Source organism: Macaca thibetana, chromosome 13, assembly GCF_024542745.1.
Source record: "Macaca thibetana thibetana isolate TM-01 chromosome 13, ASM2454274v1, whole genome shotgun sequence".
In the NCBI taxonomy this organism is placed as follows: Eukaryota; Metazoa; Chordata; class Mammalia; order Primates; family Cercopithecidae; genus Macaca; species Macaca thibetana.
Genome location: NC_065590.1, coordinates 64,643,995 through 64,666,029, shown reverse-complemented (window position 1 = coordinate 64,666,029; position 22,035 = coordinate 64,643,995). Strand labels below are relative to the sequence as shown.

The window sequence follows — 22,035 nt, the reverse complement described above, 5'->3', positions numbered from 1 at the left end:
ATATCAAGATCTACCTCTTCAAATAAGATCATCTGACAAAAAGTGATAACAATTCTTTTATTTAAGAGTATTTTACCATTTTTGCTTCAAGATAGTTTTTATCTACAGAACAACTTGGGAAGATGAATATCAACAAATGATATTTTTAATTTTTTGAGGTTTCAATATTTTATTCAAGTTTTATTTTAAGTGATGTTAATTACAGCACTTGAAGGGGAGGATCTAATTCCACACAATATGACTCTAAAATGTACCCATTAAACTGCTGAAAAATAAATTGAGTGGTGAGAATGCAACAGAAGTCCAATTTAGATTCTAAGTGTTGTCACCATGTGATTACAATCACACAACCTCTCCCCAGCTTATAGCTAGAGCTCCTGGAAGCTATTTCATACTCTGGTGCAAGGGCAAAAAAGCACAACACAAGAAGGAATTCAGTACTGAATTACTGGCTTCATCAGATCCACCCTCTCCACCCCAAAATGGTACAACAGAAGCAGCTGTCACGCCCTGCAGACCTTTTGGTATAAGAGAGGTGATGAAGGACTGGGATGGAAACAGGTCATGAAGATCTGTCTAAAAAGGTCCCTTAACCGGGTGCGGTGGCTCACGCCTGTAATCCCAGCACTTTGGATCACTTGAGGTCAGGAGTTGGAGAATAGCCTGGTCAACATGTTTAAACCCCGTCTCTACTAAAAATACAAAAATTAGCAGGGCATGGTGGCATATGCCTGTAATCCTAGCTACTGGAGAGGCTGAGGCACAAGAATCACTTGAACCCAGGAGGCGGAGGTTGCAGTGAGTTGAGAGCACAGCACTGCACTCCAGCCTGGGTGACAGAGTGAGACTCTGTCTCAAAAATAAATAAATAAATAAATAAAATAAAATAAAAAAGTCTTCGTCAGGTGAATTTGTACACACCATGATGCAATGAGCCTCTCATCTACTGGGGTTAGGAAACCAAGGTTCAATTATCAGAAAGTTACAGTTTCATTCATTTATTCAATACAAATTTACAAAGTGCCTATACATAATCAGCTTCCACTTGCAGCCATTTCTAGATTTTTTTAAAACCTGGCATCTCTACAAGGGCTACCAAATTCCCCCCAAGTCTACAGCTAAAAGGACTTTTTTTGGAATTGGGTTTCTTCTGTATCTCTGAAAAGGTAGCACTCTTTTTGAATCATCTTTAACCTGGAGGTCTAGCATGAAATTTAGCAGTACTTGCATCTCAGATATATGTTAAAAGATACATTAAATTCTGAAGGTAGCTATACTGCAAACTAGTTAAAATTAAACAACTGTACAGTATTCATTTGTGCTTGAAATTCTAGTCCTAAACCAAGCTCATGGCCACCAGCATGGACGTTCTTGCCATCCAGTTGAGCTGACAGCATCAGCTTCATACTTGGCTTTATGATCTGAGTCTATCCTAAACCTGTCAGGCTAGGGTTGTACACTTTAGCCAAGAAGCAGGCATCAGGGTCCATCTGATACTTGCCTGCTGTTCTGAAGTGAGTGTTACTGTTTCCTGATGTCCAGGCAAGCTTAACCGTAGTCTCCAACTTCTTATTCACCTCTGGGAAATAGAGGTGCCAAAATCTGCCCTGTCATTCACATAAGTATGAAGCTGGAATTCATCAGTCTTGTAGCCAAGAGTAAAGTTCCTCTGGGTCTCTTAAAACTCTGCAGTCTCAAAATTCATCCAGTAGCCAGCCAGTCAGCCCTCATAACCCAGCACTAGAGCACCCCAGATTGAAGGTCCAGCGATGTCAAAATCCACAGTGCAACCCAGGTTGATATGCTCCTGCCTATAGCGGGTTTCGATTTTAGCATTTTTCTCCCCCCAGCGTTAGGTGAGAAGTGATGAATCGAAGGTCAGCTTCAGTCCACATGCAAGCTGATCCTCCATGCAATCTCGGTGCCCAGTGTGTGGTGTTTCATTTCTCCATAATCGTCAGGTCATATCTGGTCCATCTGTACTTGGTTCACAGGCTGCCAGTCACCTTGGTGGCCTCAGTGTTGGGCTGAGCCTGAGTTTGTAAATTCCAATCCATTCTCAGATTTTGTTTTCAAATCAAGTTTTATTAAGCCAAATCCATAGCCCTTGGTGAACACATCCCTGGCAGATTTGCCAAGTTCAGCGTACGTGGGAGGCATAACCATCTTCTGCTCAGAGGCGGTGGCAGTGGGCTCAGTGGTGGCGGCGGGCTCGGTGGTGGCTGCAGCGGGGGCTGCCTCAACAAATGACATTTTTGAAAAGTAAAGTAGTTCATGCTGATATCATTATTTGCTATTTCCTAACCACAGGTAACTAATTTGTCCAGTGCTCAACTCAGATTATTTTTACTTAACTAGGTACTCACTGCAAACATCAGGACAATGATACTTCTACGCTCAAAAAGTTTCCAATATGTACATTAAAACAAGTTGCCCAGGTTGGTCTAGAACTGCTGGCCTCAAGTGATCCACCTGCCTTGGCCTCCCAAAGTGCTCGGATTACAGACCATGAGCCACTGAGCCCAGCCAAAACAAAAGATTTAATCAAAGCAGGGATATTTCAAAGTATCTAGCCTATAAGGTCTTCCTGAAACAATAAGCTAAGTGTTTTAATCTACAGCCATGAATACAAAAACATTCGCAGTACTAAAAGCAGCAATACTCAAATAATCCGAGTACTGAGGTATTGCTGACTCCTAACTCTCCACAGATAAGAGCTAAAATTCATGAGTTATCATCCAAGGCTTCAGATCTGCCACTCTCCGCCTTGTACCATCTGCTCCAACTAATGGAAACTAACACAGTCCCCAGTCTTCTCACGCCTCTTGCCTTTGCACATCTACCCTCCCTTCTTGGCCAACATCAACCAGGCTTTCAAGTCTGAGCTCAAGCATCACCACCCCAGGGAATCCTTATCTTAGGTCCACTAGCATGGCTGAGTTTCTCCCTGGTGTTCCTACAGCAGCCAGTGCTTATCTCTAGCAGTGCACATAGCACATCATGTAGTGGTTGTACATTTAGCTGTCTGTCTCTCCAGCTAGGAAGCAAGTGGGGCTGTGTGTCTTTAAAAAAACAAAAACAAAACAAAACAACAACAAAACACTATATTGCCTAATCATGGCACTTAAGAGGTACTCAGAAAATATGTTGTTGGACTAAATTAATGGTACAATAAATTTTATCGTTAGAGAGTTCAACTGTTTTATCAGTCTAATGGAATATTTAGGACAAAATGATATATTTGGTGTATTGATTTAAAAAATAACAATTAGAGATAACGCATTACTATCCTTACTTCATACCACACACAAAAATTAATGAGAATGAGTGTAGTACTAAATGTAAAAGTGAAAACTTTAAGATTTTATTTTTTTAAGAGTATTTAATTTCTTTCCTTTTTCCTTCCTTCCCTCCTTCCTTCCTTTCTTCCTTCCTTTCTTCGTTCCTTCCTTCCTTCTTTCTTTCTTTCTTTCTTTTTTTTGGAACAGGGTTTGGCTCTGTTGCTCAGGCTGGAGTGCAGTGGCACGATCACGGCTCACTGCAGCCTCTACCTCCCAGGCTCAGGTGATCCTCCCACCTCAGTCTCCCAAGTAGCTGGGAATACAGGTGTGCACCACCACACCCAATTAGTTTTTGTATTTTTAGTGGAGATGGGATTTCGCCATGTTGCCCAGGGTGGTCTTGAACTCCTGGGCTTAGGTGATCCACCCACCTCAGCCTCCCAAAGTGCTGGGATTACAGGAGTGAGCCATTGTGCTCAACCTATAAAGATTTTAGAAGAAAACATAGGAGTAATGTTTGTGACTAAGAAAGTAGGCAAACTTTTTTATATACAGCACAAAAAGTAGTAATCATGAAGGAAAATATTGATAAATTAGACTTCACCAAAATTTAAAACTTTAGTATAGTAAAAGACACCACTAAGAAAATGAACAGGCAAACCAGAAATTAGAGGAAAATATTCACAACATATTTATCTGACAAAGGACTAGTATCCAGATTGTACAAAGAACTCCTAAAACTCAATAGCAAAAATAACCCATTTTTTAAAAAAATAGGCTATGTGGACAAACATTTCACATAATAAATTATGTAAAAAGCCAATAAGCTAATGAAAACGATGATCAACTCTTTGCCATCAGAGAAATTAAAACCACAATGAGATATTACTACACTCCAGACAGAATAACTAAAATTTGCAAAACCAGTAACACCGAGTTTGCGAAGTAACTGAAACCGTATATAGTCATACACCACATAAAGACATTTCTGTCAACAATGGATCGTATGTATGACAGTAGTTCCATGAGATTATAATACTGCATTTTTACTATACCTTTTCTCTGTTTAGGTATGTTTAAATACACAAATAGGCCAGGCACAATGGCTCACACCTGTAATCCCAACACCTTGGGAGGCCGAGATAGGCAGATCATCTGAGGTCAGGAGTTCGAGACCAGCCTGGTCAACATGGTGAAACCCTGTCTCTAACAAAAATACAAAAATTAGTCAGGCGTGGTGGTGCCTGCCTGTAATCCCAGCTACTCGGGAAGCTGAGGCAGAAGAATCGTTTGAAATCAGGAGGCAAAGGTTGCAGTAAGCCAAGATCGTGTGTCACTGCACTCCAGCCTCAGTGACAGAGACTCTGTTTCAAAAAAAAAAAGAAATACAATACACAAGTATTTACCACTGTGTTATAACTGCCTACAGTATTCAGTAGATTCTGCGTAAGTGCGTGGCCTAGGAGCAACAGGCTACACCATACAACCTAAGTGGTGAGGTATATAGCAGGCAGTACCATCTAGGTTTGTGTGAGGATGCTCTACGATGTTCACAGAGCAAGGAAATCTCCTAAGCATCTCCCGACGTTACGCGACTGTATACTCTTGGTGGGAGTACAGAATGGTAGATTGGTACAAAAGTTAATTGTGGTTTTTGCCATGAGGATTAGTAGCAAAAACCGCAAATACTTTTCCCTTTTTTTCTGAGGCGGAGTCTCACTCTGTCACCCAGGCTGGAGTGCAGTGGTGCGATCTCTGCTCACTGCAACCTCTGCCACCTGGGTTCAAGTGATTCTCCTGCCTCAGCCTCCCTAGTAGCTGGGATTACAGGCACCCACCACCACGTCTGGCTAATTTTTGTATTTTTAGTAGAGACAGAGTTTCAACATGTTGGCCGGGCTGGTCTCCAACTCCTGACCTCAGGTGATCCGCCTGTCTCGGCCTCCTAAGGTGCTGAGATTACAGGCATAAGCCACTGCGCCCAGCCAAAAACAGACCTTTTATAAAAACATAAAAATACATTAAACCACTCTGTGAAGATAAATGCGAAAATTTAGGTGAAATGGAAAATTTCCCAGAAAAATGAATCAGACCAAAATTTGCAGTTTTTGAATAACTGGAAAAACTGAATGGTCCTAAAATCATGAAAAAAATTGAATCTACACTTTGACATCTATTCACCAAAAGATGCACACCAGGTCCAGATGATTTTACAGGCAAGTTCTATCAAATACCAAGCATGCATAACCCCTATTTTATATAACACTATCCCAAATAATTAAAAAAGCAGTCACCAGCTCATTTTAAAAAGTCAGTGAAAGGCCAGGCACAGCAGCTCACACCTGTAATCCCAGCACTTTGGGAGGCCAAGGTGGGCGGAAAACTTGAGGTCAGGAGTGCAAGACCAGCCTGGCCAACATGGTGAAAACCAGTCTCTACTAAAAATACAAAAATGAGCCAGGCATGGTGGCGCATGCCTGTAATCCCAGCTACTCGGGAGGCTAAGGCAGAAGAATTACTTGAATCCAGGAGGTGGAGGTTACAGTGAACTGAAATCGCACCACTGCACTCCAGCCTGGGTGACAGAGTGAGACTCTGTCTCAAAAAAAAAAAAAAAAAGTTAGCGAAATCATGGCCAGGTGTGATGGCTGTAATCTCAGCACTTTGGGAGGCCAAGGCAGGCAGACTGCTTGAGCCCAGGAGTTCAAGACCAGCCTGGACAACATAGCTAAACTCTTGTCTCTTCAAAAAATATAAAAATTAGCCAGGCATGGTAGCATGCACCTGTAGTCCTAGCTACTGGGGAGCTAAGGTGGGAGGATCACCTGAGCCTAGAGAGGTTGATGCTGCAGTGAGCCATTATCATGCCACTGCACACCAGCCTGGGTGACAGAATGAGACCCTGTCTCAAAAAATAAATAAATAAATAAATAAGTTACTGAAATCTTGATACCAAACCCAAACAGTATAAGAGAGAAAAACTGTAGGCCAATCTCACTTAGAAACACAGATGCAAAAATTCTACATAAATTAGCAAATGTGATCCAAAAATGCATTTTAAAATAAAAATAAAAAGACAAGAATGCCAGCTGTCACCATTTCTCATCAGTACAACTCTAGAGGGTTTAACCACTGCAGCAAGACAAAAGTATTATAAAGGTTGCAAAGACCGTCTTTATTTCCAGATAGTATCACTGTTTACATTACAACAAAAACAGACCCTTTGAATTATTAGAATAAATGAAAAGTATAGGTGCTCTTTGACATACAATGAAGTTAAATTCCAATAAACTCATCATAAAATCAAAAAATCTTAAATTGAACCACCATAAATTAGGAACAGTCTATACTGCTACAAGTAAGATGAAGGTACAAAATCAACTATACAGCTATATCAGCAAAAGGCAGAAATTGTAATTTTTATAAAGGATATAATTAGCAATAGCAACACAAGTTATAAGGCACCTAGATATAAATCTAACAAAAGATATAAGATAATTTTTAGATGAAAATAATAAAACTTTATTGAAAGACATTAAAGAATAGTAGAGTAAGTGGAATTATATACTATGTTCATGGATAATAAAACTAAATAATGTAAAAATGCCAACTCTCAGGCTGGGCACAGTGTCTCACGCCTGTAATATCAGCACTTTGGGAGGCTGAGGTGGGTGGATCACGAGGTCAGGAGTTCAAGACCAACCTGGCCAAGATGGTGAAACCCCGTCTCTACTAAAAATACAAAAAAAAAAAAAAAAAAAAAAAAAGCTGGGCATGGTAGCAGATGCCTGTAATCTCAACTACTTGGGAGGCTGAGGCAGAGAATTGCTTGAACCTGGGAGGTGGAGGTTTCAGTGAGCCAACATTGTGCCACTGCACTACAGCCTGGGCGACAGAGCGAGACCCATCTCAAAAAAACAAAAAAGCCAACTCTCCAAATTAATCCATAAATTTAATGCAAAAAATTTTAGTGTAATGTGATCAAAATTCCCAAGAAGGGTTTTCATGGAAATTAATAAGCTGATTTTATTTCAGTAATTAAGACAGTATAGTGTTGATGCTGGAATTAATAAGATGGTGGGCTGGGCCCGGTGGCTCACACCTGTAATCCCAGCACCCTGGCAAGCCGAGCCGGCTGGATCACCTGAGGTCAGGAGTTGGAGACCAGCCTGACCAACATGGGGAAACCCCGTCTCTACTAAAAATACAAAAATTAGCCAGGCATGGTGGTGCGCACCTGTAATCCCACTCACTCAGGAGGCTGAGGCAGAAGAATCACTTGAACCCAGGAGGCAGAGGTTGCAGTGAGCCAAGATCGCGCCATTGCACTCCAGCCTGGGTAACAAAGCAAGACTTTGTCTCAAAAAAAAAAAAAAAAAAAAAAACCGGATAGTGGACCTAGAAGTAGATCCGCATGCCCAAAGAAACAAGATATATGGTAAACGAGGCTCTTCAGATTAGTGAAGTACATACTGGACTATTCTGTAGTGCTGAGGAAAGTGTTATCCACATGAATAAAATTAAATTCCTCACATAATAATTATAGGTGGACTAAAGACTCAATTTGAAATGTAAAAGTTAATTATTTATAAATATATTTAAAACTTTAAAGAAAACATGAAAGAATCTTTATGATCTTGGAGACGATATCGGATGTTTTCTCAGATAAGTTAAAAATCACACCAATCATAAAGAAAACAATTGATAAATTTGTCTGTTAAAATGTACAGCTTCTTCCTTTAGCTGCCTGACTGCTGCCATCATGGGTCGCATGCATGCTCCCAGGAAGGGCGTGTCCCAGTGGCTCTGCCCTATCTCTGCAGCATCACCACTTGGCTGAAGCTGACATCTGATGAAATGAAGGAGACTTACAAACTGGCCAACAAGGCCTGACTCCTTCACAAATCAGTGTGATCCGGAGGGACTCACATGGTGTCGCACAAGTACGTTTTGTGACAGGCAATAAAATCTTAAGAATTCTTAAGTCCAAAGGACTTGCTCCTCATCTCCCTGAAGATCTCTACCATTTAATTAAGAAAGCAGTCACTGTTCAAAAGCATCTTGAGAGGAACAGAAAGGATAAGGATGCTAAATTCTGATTCTGAGTTTGATTCACCATTTGGCTTGATATTATAAGACAAAGCGAGTCCTCCCTCCCAATTGGAAATATGAGTCATCTACAGCCTCTGTCCTCGTCGCATAAATTTGTCTATGTACTCAAGCAATAAAATAACTGTTTAAATTTTTTTAAAATGTACAGATTCTATAAGCCTCAAAACACCATAAACAAAGTAAAAATACCAGCCACAGTCAGAAAGATACTTGCAGTCAGGCATGGTAGCTCATGCCTGTAATCTAGACACTTCGAGGTCAGTACAGGAGGACTACAGGAGTTCGAGACCAGCCTGGGCAACACAGTAAGACCCTGTTTCTACAGATATTTTAAAATAAATAAATAAAAGAAGATATCTGCAATGTACAATCAGTACCTAGGATGTATAATCAACCATTAAGAAAAAGGAAAGTCAGGATCAGGCGCGGTGGCTCACAACTGTAATCCCAGCACTTTGGGAGGCTGAGGCAGGCAGATGGCTTGAGCCCAGGAGTTTGAAACCAGCCTGGGCAACATAGTGGGACCCTGTCTCCACAAAAAAAATACAAAAATTAGCCAGGCGTGGTTGCGTATGTCTGTAGTCCCAGGTACTCAGGAGGCTGACGTGGGAGGCCGAGGCTGCAGTGAGCCATGGTCACATCACTGCACTCCAGCCTGGGCAACAGAACAAGACCTTGTCTCAAAACAAAAAAAAAAAAAAGTGGGAGGGTGCCAGGTAGGGTGGCTCTCATACCTGTAATCCCAGCGCTTTGGGAGGCAAAAGTGGAAGGATTGCTTGAGGATCGAGACCAGCCTGGGCAACACAGTGAGATCCTAACTCTACAAAAAATGTTTAAATTAGCCAGGAGTGGTGGTAAATGCCTGTAGCACCAGCTACTTGGAAAGCTGAGGCTAGAGGATCACTTGAGCCCAGGGCTTCAAGGCTGCAATGAGCTATGATCATGCCACTGCACTTCAGTCTGGGCAACAGAGTGAGACTGTCTCAAAAAAATGTATATATATATACGTATATATATATACACACACAAACACATTAACACACAAATTTGGACACAAATGTTTATAGCAGTCATAATAATCAAAAAGTAAAAACAATACAAATATTCAACTGATGAATGGGTAAACAAAATGTTGTATAACCATATAATAAATTATTATCCAATCATAAAATGAATGAAATACCACATGGATGAATCTTGATAATAAACTAAGTGAAAGTAGCCAGACACAAAAGGATCCATGTTGTATAACTGTATTCATATGAAATGTCCAGAATAGGCAAAGCCATGGAGATAGAGAGCAGATGGTTGTCAGGGTATGCGAGGAGGGGGAACAGGGTATGACTACTAACAAGTAGGTTTCTTTTTGGGGTGATGAAAATGTTCTGGAATACTGATGATAGTTGTACAATGTAGTGCAATCATAAAAGCCACCAAATTGCATACTTGAAATGGTAAATTTTGTTATGTGAATTATATCTCGAATTTTAAAAAAGGAATAGACAATACAAACAACATGCAGACAAATGTTTTTAAACATTATGTTGATCAAATGAAGCCAGACATGAGGCTGGGTGCAGTGGCTCATGCCTGTAATCCTAGCACTTTGGGAGACTGAGGTGGGTGAATTGCTTTAGTCCAGGAGGTTGAGACTGCAGTAAGCCATGACTGCACCACTGCACTCCAGCCTAAGTGACACAGCAAGACCCTGTATCTCAAAAAAAAAAAAAAAAAAAAAGAAAAAAGCAAGATAGATTTCATATCTACCAGATTAGCAAAGTGTTAAAGTCTGACGACATGTAGAAATGGCAAGGATATTGAGCAACAGGACTTCTACTCACTACTGTTAAGAATATAATTCAGTAGAACTACTCTGGAGAGCTATTTAGCAACATCGAGGAGAGATGTGCATACTTTTCAATACAGCAACTCCAATCCTAGGTAGATGCATTAAAGAAAGTCTCCTACATGTGCACTGAGACACGAACAAAACTATCCATTGCAGCACTACAGTAATAGCAAAATTTCTATGAACAAAAGAACAAATAAATCAATGCCTACTACATTACAGTTAAAATGCAAGGGCTACAGCCATAGAAATCAAACATGAATATGAAGTTGAACTAAAAAGGCAAGCTGCGGACTCCATTGATTACACCATTTATAAAAACAGTTTCTGTAAAACAATGCTATATTTTGAGTACATAATCATATATTAAATGTATTTTTAAGTATATGGGAATAACATCAAAGTCAGGAGAGTGCCACTTTCTGTGGAAAATGAAGGGATTTCACTGGGAAAGAGGTACTCAGTACCCTGAGTACCAGGAGCCCTTTTGAGACAAGGACTCATGCTGTCGCCCAGGCTGGAGTGCACTGGCACGATCTCGGCCTACTGCAACCTCTGCCTCTTGGGTTCCCGCGATTCTCCCACCTCAGCCTCCCCAGTAGCTGGGACTACAGGCATGTGCCAAAACGCCCAGCTAATTTTTGTATTTTTTGGTAAAGACAGAGTTTTACCATGTTGCCCAGGCTGGTCTCAAACTATTGACCTCAGGTGATCCACCCGCCTCGGCCTCCCAAAGTGCTGGGATTACAGACTCAAAGATATTTTTTGAGACGGAGTCTTGCTCTGTCGCCGAGGATGGAGTGGAGTGGCGCAATCTCGGCTCACTGCAAGCTTCGCTTCCTGGGTTCACTCCATTCTCCTGCCTCAGCCTCCCGAGTAGCTGGGACTACAGGCGCCCACCACTACGCCTAGCTAATTTTTTTGTATTTTTTAGTAGAGACGGGGTTTCACCGTGTTAGCCAGGATGGTCTCCATCTCCTGACCTCTTGATCTGCCCACCTCGGCCTCCCAAAGTGCTTGATTACAGGTGTGAGCCACCACGCCCGGCCCTCAGTGATATTTGTAATGTTCTGTTTCTTGAATTGGGTAGTGGGTAAACAGGTGTTCATTGTGTTATCATCTATTGTTTTTTATATGCCTGAAAGACTTTATAATGACTTTTATGTGTAATTTCCTCTTCTACCTTTGTAAAGCATGTGTTGGGTTTTTTTTTGTTTTTTTTTTGTTGTTGTTGTTTTGAGACAGAGTCTTACTCTGTGTCTCACTCTGTCTCCCAGGCTGGAGTTCAATGGCGCGACTTCAGCTCACCGCAACCCCGGCCTCCCAGGTTCAAGTGATTCTCCTGCCTCAGCCTCTTGAGTAGCTGGGACTACAGGCACGCACCACCATGCCTGACTAATTTTTGTATTTTTAGTAAAGATAGGTTTTCACCATGTTGGCCAGGCTGGTCTCTAACTCCTGACCTCAAGTGATCTGCCTGCCTCAGCCTCCCAAAGTGCTGGGATTACAGGAGTAAGCCAGCATGCCTGGCTATAAAGCATATGTTTCCTTTATTTCACAGATTGATTTGTTCTGCTTCTTAGGTTTTTGATAGATGTAGTCAAGAAAAACACATTTTGATTGGCATAAGGAATTCAGTTTTTAAATGTTTAAATTTTGCTTTATTTTCAACACTTATATTAGAAAAAAAAATCTTCAGAGCATTTGCTGTAATGGCTTAGCACCAACATTTAAATAAATTATTCAGGTTAGGCCAGGCGCGGTGGCTCATACCTGTAATCCCACCACTTTGGCAGGCAGAGGCGGCTGGATCACTTGAGGTCAGGAGTTCGAGACCAGTCTGGCCAACATGGTGAAATCCCATCTCTACTAAAAATACAAAAATTAGCTGGGTGTGGTGGCACACACCTGCAGTCCCAGCTATTTGGGAGGCTGAGAAAGGAGAATCACTTGAACCCGGGAGGCAGAGGTTGCAGTGAGCCAAGATCGCACCACTGTACTCCAGCCTGGGGGACAGAGCGAGACTCTGTCGAAAAAAAAAAAAAATTATACAGGTTGATTGAGGAATAGGGACAATTTGTTTTAAAAGACCACTGTATATTGTACTGTCAGTTAATAAAACTTAATTTTTATCTTTCTAAGGGCTGAAAAATTATGCTTTTTCACTTACTTGGTTCCAAAATGACATATATAACAATAAACATCAATTGAAGCCAATTTGGCCCTTAATTTGATGCTTGAGATGTGACTCAAAGTTCCCCATACATCATTTCAAAGATGGAGCTGCTGCTGCACAAAAAGAAATGGAGTTTCTGGGCTGGGCGTGGTGGCTCATGCCTGTAATCCCAGCACTTTGGGAGGCCGACGTGGGTGGATCATGAGGTCGGGAGTTTGAGACCAGCCTGGCCAACACAGTGAAACTCCATCTCTACTAAAAATACAAAGATTAGCTGCGTGTGGAGACCCATGCCTGTAATCCAGATACTTGGGAGGCTGAGGCAGGAGAATCGCTTAAACCCGGGAGGTGGAGGTTGCAGTGAGTTGAGATCATGCCATTGCACTCCAGCCTGGGCGACAGGGCAAGACTCCATCTCAAAAAAAAAAAGAAGAAATGGAGTTTCTGCTGGGCATGGTGGCTCACACCTGTAATCCCAGCACTTTGGGAGGCCAAGATTGGTGGATGACCAGAGATCAGAAGCTCAAGACCAGCCTGACCAACAGGACAAAATCCCATCTCTACTAAAAATACAAAAAAAAACAAAAAAATTAGCCAGGCATGGTGGCGTGCACCTGTAATCCCAGCTACTTGGGAGGCTAAGGCAGGAGAATCACATAAACCCTGAAGGCAGAGATTGCAGCGAGCCAAGATCGCACCATTACATTCCAGCCTGGGCAACAAGAGCGAAATTCTGTCTGAAAAAAAAAAAAAGGCTGGGTGCAGTGGCTCACACCTGTAATCCTAGCACTTTGCAGAGCCAAAGTGGGCGGATCATGAGGTCAGAAGTTAGAGACGAGCCTGGCCAATATAGTGAAACCCTGTCTCTACTGAAAATACAAAAATTAGCTGGGCATGGTGGTGCACACCTGTAGTCCCAGCTACTCAGGAGGCTGAGGCAGGAGAATCGCTTCAACCTAGAAGGCAGAGGTTGCAATGAACCAAGATCACACCACTGCACTCCAGCCTGGTTGACCGAGCGACACTCCATCTAAAAAAAAAAACGAAAAAGAAAAAAAGAAATGGAGTTTCCGCCAAACACACAAGCTCTGTGATCTGACCTAGGCCAATTCCCCTTGGCCACATTAAGTCAGTCACTGGACTTCTCTATCACCTTGCCTGTAACCTAAGATACTAATAACCTAAGAGGGTTTTGTATGAATCAGGCAGTTTATGTCACTGGTGTGCATGAGTGACTAGTGCCAAAATATTTATTTTACCTACTCCCATCTAACACACATAAGGAACTGTGCACAACACAAAGGTGCTCACGAGATGGCATGCAGACTGTGGTCTTACTGTTTCAGAGAGTTTCATTTAAATGGAAAAAAATGGAGGTGTTTCCATTTTTCTTCCAAATGCATTATGACATCATATTATGCAAACATATCCTTAGGGATCACAAATAATGACTCATAATAAGTAAACAAATAAAGGGGTGGATAAAATTCTGCCATGCAGTCTCTTATAAGAATAATTTTATAAAAGTCAAAATCTTAATGCTGGCTGGGCACAGTGGCTCACGCCTGTAATCCCAGCACTTTGGGAGGCTGAGGTGGGTGGATCACTTGAGGTCAGGACTTTGAGACCACTCTGGCTAATGTGGCAAAACCTTGTCTCTATTAAAAATACAAAAATTGGGCCGGGCGCGGTGGCTCAAGCCTGTAATCCCAGCACTTTGGGAGGCCGAGATGGGCGGATCACGAGGTCAGGAGATCGAGACCATCCTGGCTAATATGGTGAAACCCCGTCTCTACTAAAAATACAAAAAACTAGCCGGGCGAGGTGGTGGGCGCCTGTAGTCCCAGCTACTCGGGAGGCTGAGGCAGGAGAATGGCGTAAACCCGGGAGGCGGAGCTTGCAATGAGCTGAGATCCGGCCACTGCACTCCAGCCTGGGCCACAGAGCGAGACTCCGTCTCAAAAAAAAAAAAAAAAAAAAAAAAAAAAATTAGCCAGGTGTGGTGGCACGCACCTGTAGTCCCAGCTACTCGGGAGGCTGAGGCACAAGAATCGCTTGAACCCAGGAGGTGGAGGTAGAAGTGAGCCCAGACTGCACCACTGCACTCCAGCCTGGGCGACAAAGCAAGACCCTGTCTCAAAAAAAAAAAAAAAAAGCTTAATGTTATCCCCAGGCTTTTCAATATTATGATCTAGGGTTTTTTTTGTTTTGTTTTGTTTTTGTTTTTGTTTTTTTTTTTTGAGACGGAGTCTCGCTCTGTCGCCCAGGCTGGAGTGCAGTGGCCGGATCTCAGCTCACTGCAAGCTCCGCCTTCCGGGTTCACGCCATTCTCCTGCCTCAGCCTCCCGAGTAGCTGGGACTACAGGCGCCCGCCACCTCGCCCGGCTAGTTTTTTGTATTTTTTTTAGTAGAGATGGGGTTTCACCGTGTTAGCCAGGATGGTCTCGATCTCCTGACCTCGTGATCCGCCCGTCTCGGCCTCCCAAAGTGCAGGGATTACAGGCTTGAGCCACCGCGCCCGGCCTATGATCTAGGGTTTAAATGCTTCCTTGGTATACTGTCCCCACCTATAAAAACTAGAGTTACTTAACATGTCAATTGGGGAGCTGCTGTCCAACCTGATGCCCCCTTGCTGACCATCCTTATCTTCTGACTCTTGGTGACACTATTTTGACTTAGTGACCTATAGTAGTGGGATCCCACAGCCCTTTAGTGTGCTATGCCAGGGCTATAGCACACTAAAGGTACAGTGGTCTCCAAACTTTCTGCTGATCCCTGAAAGGAATTCAGAAAAACTATGTATCCTGTACATTTTTATTCTGTATAGTTGCAAAGGATGCAAATTCTGACAAATGCAACATTTAAAAAATCAAACTGCAGCTGGGTGCAGTGGCTCATGCCTGTAATCTCAGGACTTTGGAAGGCTGAGGCAGGAGGATCATGAGGTCAGGAGATCAAGACCATCCTGGCTAACACCATGAAACCCCATCTTTACTAAAAATACAAAAAATTAGCCGGGCATGGTGGTGGGCGCCTGTAGTCCTAGCTACTTGGGAGGCTGAGGCAGGAGAATGGCATGAATCTGGGAGGCGGAGCTTGCAGTGAGCCAAGATCGCGCCACTGCACTCCAGCCTGGGCAACAGAGCAAGACTCCGTCTCAAAAAATAAACAAATAAATAAATGAAACTTGCTGGGTGCGGTGGCTCATGCCTGTAATCCCAGCACTTTGGGAGGCCGAGGAGAGCAGATCATGAGGTCAGGAATTCGAGACCAGCCTGGCCAATATGGTGAAACCCCATCTCTGCTAAAAATACAAAAATTAGTCGGGTGTAGTGGCATGCACCTGTAATCCCAGCTACTGGGGAGGCTGAGGCAGGAGAATTGCTTGAACCCAGGAGGCAGAGATTGCAGTAAGCCGAGATTGTGCCATTGCACTCCAGCTCTGGGCAACAGAGCAAGACTTCATCTCGGGGGGGAAAAAAAACTGTTTGGCCAGGCATGGTGGCTCATGCCTGTAATCCCAGTACTCTGGGAGGCTGAGGTGGGCAAATCACCTGAGATCAGGAGTTCAAGACCAGCCTGGCCAACGTGGTGAAACCCGTCTCTACCAAAAATACAAAAATTAGCTGGGTGTTGTGGTGCATGCCTGTAATCCCAGCTACTCGGGAGGCTGAGGCACAAGAATCACTTGAACCCAGGAGGCAGAAGTTGCAGTGAACCAAGAGGGCACCACTGCACTCCAGCCTAGCAACAGAGCAAGACTCCATCTCAAAACAAAAAATAAATAAATATATTTTAAAAACTGTTTTGAATCCAAATATTATGTTTTGATATACCTACCAACTCTAATTTTTAAAAATATATACTAATCTTTAGCAGAAAATTTACATTGCTACTTTTTCTCATATACTTTGTATTTCCATTCTGCTTCCCCCACTTAATTTTGCCCTGATACATTTTTTAAACATTTGTCAAATTTTATCAAATCTCACACTTAAGTTTTATACACTACATGTAATTTTCACCTAAAAATTTTTGTTGTGAAACAAAAAGAGAATAAAATATGGACAAATTAAAGAGAACACATAAAGTGGAATTCTTTTGTTCTGATGAATCCTTTGAAAGCAATAGGTTTGGGAGGAGCCAGCCTGCCTTACTCCAGTGGCAGCTGACCTAATGTACACAATTTCTGCAAACTAATCATAATTAGACCAGGCTACACAAGGGAAAGGAAGCCACCTTATTTTCTCTCTTCTCATCATTGTGTCCTTAGCACACAGTACACAGGTGTTCAGTATATTTGCTGAACAAACTTCTATAACCAAGGTTTAAAAGGACCTACTATAATATATTTTTATACTTGAAATTTTGTAAATACCCCATTACCTTTCTCTGAACAACAACAAAAAAATAGGCTTACAATTTAACTGTTTAAAATTTCCTGTGCTACTGGGTGCAGTGTAGTCCCAGCTACTTGAGAGGCTGAGGCGGGAGGATAGCTTGGGCCAGGAGTTTGGTGATGCAGTGAGTTATGATCACACCACTGTACTCCAGCCTGAGTGACAGAGCAAGCCTCTGTGTCTTTTTTTCTTTTTTTTCTTTCTTTCTTTTTTTTTTTTTTTTTTTTTTTTTTTTTGAGATGGAGTCTTGCTCTGTCACCCAGGCTGGAGGAGTGCAGTGGTGCGATCTCAGCTCACTGCAACCTCCCTCTCCCAGGTTCAAGTGATTCTCGTGCCTCAGCCTCCTGGGTAGCTGGGATAAGAGGTGCACACCATTATACTTCGCTAATTTTTTCATTTTTTTGCAGACATGGGTTTTCGCCAGTTGGCCAGGCTGGTCTCGAACTCCTGGCCTCAAGTGATCTGCCCACCTCAGCCTCCCAAAGATCTGGGATTACAGGCATGAGCTGCTGCGCCCAGTCTGAGACTCTGTCCCTTAAAAAAAAAAAAAAAAATTCCTGTGGCTGTAAACTGTGTCAAATTTTTTCATTAAGTTACCACTCCAAGTATTAATAGGATGTAATTGATCAAAACATGAACATTACAAAATTCAGTATAAAATTAATAAAATAGGGTCAAGTGCACTGGCTCAGCCTATAATCCCAGCACTTAAGGAGGCCAAGGTGGGTGGATCACCTGAGGTCAGGAGTTTCTGAGACTAGCCTGACCAACATGGTGAAACCCCATCTCTACTAAAAATACAAAATTAGCCAGGTGTGGTGGCACATGCCTGTAATCCCAGCTACTTGGGAGGCTGAGGCAGAAGAATCACTTGAACCCAGGAGGTGGAGGTTGCAGTAAGCTGAGATCGTGCCATTGCATCCCAGCCTGGGCAATAAGAGTAAAACTCCGTCTCATATAATAATAATAATAATAAATAAAACAGTAAAATTCTATTGAAATCATTTTTAAATAAAATAAGTACAGTTTTTTTTTTAATTTGCAATTATTCATGTCTCTTCATCCATTACAAATTTTACAACCAGGCCGGGCAGTGACTCAAACCTGTTATCCCAGCACTTTCAGAAGCCAAGGTAGGACGATCGCTTGAACTCAGGAGTTCGAGACCAGCCTGGGCAACAAAGAGAAACCCAGTCTCTACAAAAAAAAAATACAAAAACTTAGCCAGGTACAGTGGCACAGGCCTGGAATCTCAGCTACTTGAGAGGCTGAGGTGGGAGGATTGCCTGAGACCAGGAGGTTGAGGCTGCCTTAGGCTGAGATCATAGCACTGTACTCCATCCTGGATGACAGAGCGAGATCCTTCTCAATAAAAATTTTAAAAAACAAAAATTTTTGAGACAGAATCTTGCTCTGTCACCTAGGCTGGAGTGCAGTGGCACGATCTCAGCTCACTGTAACCTCTACCTCCGGGGTTCAAGAGATTCTCATGCCTAAGCCTCCCAAGTAGCTGGGGTTATAGGGGCACACACCACCATGCCTGGCTAATTTTTTTTGTATTTTTAGTAGAGACAGGGTTTCACCATGTTGGCCAGGCTGGTCTCGAACTCCTGGCCCCAAGTGATCTGCCAGCCTCAGCCTCCCAAAGCGCTGGGATTATAGGTGTGAGCCACCATGCCTGGACAAAATAAAACATTTTTAAAAAGCAAAGAACTGATAATCATATAACTTTGCAAAAGAATTTGTTGCCCATTATTAGAGTCATTCGCTTTCATACTTCTTCAAAAGTACTGCTTAAAAAAAAATACTTAGATCAAAAGGTTTCCAGTGACTTCTAAATACACTAGTTACTCTTCTGCTAAAGGCAGAAAGGGATGATACGTTAAAATATTTCAATACAAATCTTTCAATACTATATATATGTGTGTGTGTGTGTGTATGTATGTGTGTGTGTGTGTGTGTGTATATATCTATATATATATATATATATATTTTTTTTTTTTTTTTTTTAGATGGAGTCTTGCTCTGTCACCCAGGCTGGAGTGCAGTGGCGTAGAGGCGCAATCTCGGCTCACTGCAACCTCTGCCTCCCAAGTTCACACCATTCTCCTGCCTCAGCCTCCTGAGCAGCTGGTCAATACAACATTTTTATTAAATATTTGTGTCAGGGTTGGGCATGGTGGCTCAGGCCTGTAATCTCAGCACTTTGGGAGGCCGAGGTTGGCGGATCACCTGAGGTCAGGAGTTCGAGACTAGCCTGGCCAACATGGCAAAACTCTGTCTCTACTAAAAATATAAAAATTAGCCGAGCATGGTAGCACCTGTCTGTAATCCCAGCTACCAGGGAGGCTGAGGCCAGAGAATCATTTGAACCCGGGAGGTGAAAGTTGCAGTGAGCCGAGATCGCGCCACTGCACTCCAGCCTGGGTAACAAAGCAAGACCCCGTCTCAAAAAATACATCTATATATATTTTGAGTCATCTCTTTCACGCACATCCCACAGGGTTTTATACCCTGAGACAACGTACCTCAGTAAGGTTCTGGATGAGTGAGAGGAGTGCTTTTCGTTTGTAAAGTGAGAGTTGGAATTATGAAAGGAGAACCTGGAGCCTTTACCACAGGCACGTTCTGAAGCCTACTTGTTTTATAGGTGTCCATATTGAAGTTGAGGACTTGGAAACTGGTGCCTTTAAAACCATGGTTCTTAGGCCAGGCACAGTGGCTCACACCTATAATTCCAGCATTTTGGGAGGCCAAGGTGGGCAGATCACAAGGTCACGAGATCGAGACCATCCTGGTTAACATGGTGAAACCCCATCTCTACTGAAAATACAAAAAAAAATTAGCCGGGCATGGTGGCGGGTGCTTGTAGTCCCAGCTACTCGGGAGGCTGAGGCAGGAGAATGGCGTGAACCCACGAGGCAGAGGTCGCAGTGAGCTGAGATCGTACCACTGCACTCCATCCAGCCTAGGCGACAGAGTAATACTCTGTCCAAAAAAAAAACGGTTCTCAAATTTTGGGGTCTCAGGACCCCTTTACACTCAATTCCTAAGGATCTAAAGGAGCTTTTGCTTTATGTAAATTACATCTGTCAATATTTATCATATTATATATTAAACTAGAATTTTGTTTTAGATGGGGTCTCACTACGTTGCCCAGGCTAGAGTGCAATGGCACCTTCATGGCTCACTGCAGCCTCGACCTCCCAGGCTCAAGCAATTCTCCCACTTCAGCCTCCTGGGTAGCTGGGACTACAAGAGCACATCACCATGCCTAGCTAATCTTCTTAATTTGTAGAGAAGAGGTCTCATCATATTGCCCAGTCTGGTCTTGAACTCCTGGGTTCAAGTGATCCTCCCACCTGGGCCTCCCAAAGTGCTGGGATTACAGGTCTGAGTCACCATACCTAGCCTGTCAAAGGCATTCTTAGGTAAAGCCTTAAAAAAAAAAAAAAATTGAGTACATGGTAGTGGAGGATATAAAAACTAACAGTTTGGTGTCACTCAAATGACATGACCTCAGAAGCCCTTCTGGGACACCCCAGGCTGTGTTAGTTCTGTCCCCCACCTGCACTCCCTTCCACAGTGGCACCATCTCACCTTCTCTCATGGATGGCTCTATGGCTGCTTGAGGGCAAGGGTCCCATCTTGGTTATGCCTCACGAGTTACTGGGTAATATTAACACATATAACTCGCTTCCTTTCTTAAAGTGTACATCCCAGTTTCTTTCATATAAAATCATAAACTTTTAATATATTACTAAAACAGCTGTTCCTGATTTAATGCAGGTTGAGTATTTCTTCTAACATGTTTGGGACTAGAAGTATTTCAGAGTTTGAATTATTTTTTTGGATTTTGGAATATTTGCATGATACCACCACTTGGGTATCCCAAATTCGAAATCCAAAATGCTCCAATGAGCATTTCCTTTGAGTATCATGTCAGCACTAAAAAAGTTTCAGATTTCGGCATGTTTTGGGTTTTCAGATTTGGGATGCTCAATCTGTAGGACCTATCTCCTGAATCCCACTTTTGATCACCCATTGCCTCACCAGCCACCAGATTTACTAAGTCAGAGTCAAGGATAGCTAAACTTTCTTTCTCTAGGATAGATACAAAGAATAAAGCACTTACTAGAACCCAGAAGTACCTTGTCCTCTCACAATCACCTCCAAGTAGTGAATCCTGGTATTATCTAAGGTGGAGCTCAGGCATATCATCATATGAGTGGAATAGCCAGGCTCAGTGACTCACACCTGTAATCCCAACACTTTGGGAGGCCAAGGTGGGCAAATCCTTTGAGCTCGGGAGTTCAAGACCAGTTCTGGGCAACTGAGCAAAACCCCATCTCTACAAAAATTCAAAAAAATTAGCTGGGCATGGTGGTGCATGTTTGCAGTCCCAGCTACTTGGAGGGCTGAGGCGAGAGGGTTGCTTGAGCTCGGTAGGTTGAGGCTGCAGTGAGCCAAGATAGCACCACTGCACTTCAGTCTGGGTGAGAAAATGAGACCCTGTCTCAAAAAAAAAAAGAGAGAGGAAAGAAGGAAAGAAGGAAAGAAGGAAGGAAGGAAGGAAGGAAGGAAGGAAGGAAGGAAGGAAGGAAGGAAGGAAGGAAGGAAGGAGAGAAAAGAAAGAAAGGAGAAGGAAAGAAAAGAAAAGAAAAGAAAAGAAAAGAAAAGAAAAGAAAAGAAAAGGGAGTGGTATAAATCAGGGTTAAGCATCTCTGAAATTAACACAAATCAGCCAGGTGGGGTGACTCACGCCTGTAATCCCAGCACTTTTGGGAGGCCAAGGCGGGCAAATCACTTGAGGCCAGGACTTTGAGACCTGCCTGGGCAACATGGCGAAACCCTGTCTCTACTAAAAATAACAAAAATTAGTCAGGCGTGTTGGCACATGTCTGTAACCCCACCTACTCGGGAGGCTAAAGCACAAGAATCGCTTGAACCCAGGAGGTGGAGGTTGCAGTGAGCCAAGATTGCACCATTGCACTCCAGCCTGGGTGACAGAGCAAGACTCTGTCTCAAATTTAAAAAACAAAAACAAACAAACAAAAACACATACAGATAGTCCTTAACTTCTAAATACTTGATTTCCCACACCAACCATAAAAGCCCCTGTTCTACCAGAACTATCATGATCAAATAATAAGTTCTAACTATTGTTTAGTACTTTGGGGACACAGAACACTCTGTAAGTCAGGGTGGTCCTCAGTG

At 42.7% G+C, this 22,035-nt stretch overlaps 2 protein-coding genes and 2 pseudogenes across 7 annotated transcripts in view; 1 reads left to right on the top strand and 3 right to left on the bottom strand.

Annotated features, from left to right (window-relative positions):
• LOC126934205 (cytochrome c oxidase subunit 7A-related protein, mitochondrial) overlaps positions 1-22,035 on the bottom strand; it is a 723,522-nt gene that overhangs the window by 132,488 nt on the left and 568,999 nt on the right. The window lies entirely within an intron of this gene.
• Positions 1-22,035, bottom strand: part of KCNG3 (potassium voltage-gated channel modifier subfamily G member 3) — a 57,814-nt gene that overhangs the window by 20,646 nt on the left and 15,133 nt on the right. The window lies entirely within an intron of this gene.
• On the bottom strand, positions 902-5,198 carry LOC126934202 (voltage-dependent anion-selective channel protein 1-like; annotated as a pseudogene).
• Positions 7,930-9,062, top strand: LOC126934204 (40S ribosomal protein S13-like; annotated as a pseudogene).